Source organism: Cebus imitator, unplaced genomic scaffold (genome assembly GCF_001604975.1).
Source record: "Cebus imitator isolate Cc_AM_T3 unplaced genomic scaffold, Cebus_imitator-1.0 Scaffold204, whole genome shotgun sequence".
In the NCBI taxonomy this organism is placed as follows: Eukaryota; Metazoa; Chordata; class Mammalia; order Primates; family Cebidae; genus Cebus; species Cebus imitator.
Window position 1 is genome coordinate 2,831,842 of NW_016107519.1, and position 2,087 is coordinate 2,833,928.

Consider the following 2,087-nt stretch of genomic DNA (forward strand, 5'->3'; position numbering starts at 1 on the left):
TCTGACTGATTACAAGACATCTGGGAGGCTGGGTGCCGTGGCTCACACCTGTAATCCCAGCACTTTAGGAAGCTGAGGTGGGTGGATCACAAGGTTAGGAGTTCAAGACCGGCCTGGCCAACATAGTGGCCAAACCCCTTCTCTACTAAAAATACAAAAATTAGCGCGTGTAGTAGCACGCGCCTGTAGTCCCAGCTACTTGGGAGGCTGAGGCAGGAGAATCACTTGGACACAGGGGGCAGAGGTTGCAGTGAGCCGAGACTGCACCAAGGCACTCCAGCCTGGGTGACAGAGTGAGACGCTGTATCAAAAATAAATAAATAAATAAATAATAAAAAAGAGAACCCTGCTAGGTGTGTCATCCCAGCACTTTGGGAGGCCAAGGTGAGAAGATTGCTTGAGCCCAGGAGTTCGAGACCAGCCTGAGCAACATGGCAAAATCCTCTCTCTGCAAAAAATACAAAAATTAGCCAGGCATGGTGGTGCGTGCCTGTAGTGTCAGCTACTTGAGTGGCTGAGGCAGGAGAATCGCTTGAGCCCAGGAGGCAGAGGTTGCAGAGAGCTGAATCGTGCCACTGCACTCAAACCTGAGCGACACAGCAAGACCAGGTCAGGAATTTGAGACCAGCATGGCCAACATAATGAAAACCTGTCTCCAAAAAAAAAAAAAAAAATCTGGGAACTATTCTTTTCCTCGTATTTTCACCTACCAGAACCTTCTCTGAACATTTGCAGTTAATCCACTCAACAAACACTTGCTGAGCCCCCAGAATGCATCAAGCCTGGCACTAGTGCTTGTACAGGGGCACAAAGAGCTGGACCATGCAGCCGTGATTTCTGCTGCAGAGAGTCCTCAGTTGAGTGGGAGGCAGTGAATGAGCCAGTGCACATCACGAACAGTGCACTGCGATGCCTTGGAGAAATGGCTGATGCTAGGGCTGGGGCAGGAGTGCACTGGGTGGTCTAGAGCATCTTAGAGTGCCAGAAAGAAAATGCTACACACACACACGTGCACGCACACACACACACACACACGTGCACGCACACACACACACACACACAATGATGGGTGTGCATCAAAAGGGAAACAGGAGCCAAATGAAAGAACAAAATAAAGAATAATAATCCAAATTCTAAAATAAATATCCATGAGTCCATACTGATATCAATAAATGATGGAACACATGAATAAACTGGAGGAAGGGTAAAATCTCCTGTGCAGAAGAATAGTAGATGACTATGTGGCTGCTCCTCAGGGGGGCAGAGTACCCCTCAAGTGGGAGTGACTACCTCCCTCAGAGCACAGTGTGGGAAGGGGAAAGAGGCACCTGACAGTGAAGGAACCTGATAAACACCACCTCAGCCAGGGGTCCAAGCTGAGCATCGGCAGTGGCGAGTCCTGTTGACTGTCACCTGTGTCTTCAGCGCAATGTGATAGAAATGGCTCTTTACCTCTGTGGTCCTCCTCCCAAAACACACAAGCCCATCCGATCGTGAGAAAAACATCAGACAAACCCGGTGTGAGGGACATGGATGAAAACAAGAGCTTGTTACCGAGTAGCGGCGCTGTTGCTGTAACAAACATCTGGAAATGTGGAAGCAACCTGGGGACGGGGTAGCACATGGAGGTTGGAAGAATTTGGAGGGGCAGGCTAGAAAACACCTAGGTTGCTGCGAATGGAGCATTCAGGACAATTCCGGTGAGGACTCAGAGAAGAGGGGGGCCGTAGGGAAAGTCTGGGTCTTCTCAGAGTTTACTTAATTGGTCCTGACCAGAATGTTATAGAAATTCGGGCAGTGGGCCGGGCACCGTGGCTCACGCCTATAATCCCAGCACTTTGGGAGGCCGAGGCGGGTGGATCACGAGGTCAAGAGATCGAGACCATCATGGTCAACAAGGTGAAACCTCGTCTCTACTAAAAATACAAAAATTAGCTGGGCATGGTGGTGCATGCCTGTAGTCTCAGCTAGTTGGGAGGCTGAGGCAGGAGAATTGCTTGAACCCAGGAGGCGGAGGTTGCGGTGAGCCGAGATCATGCCATTGCACTCCAGTCTGGGCAACAACAGCGAAACTCCGTCTCAAAAAA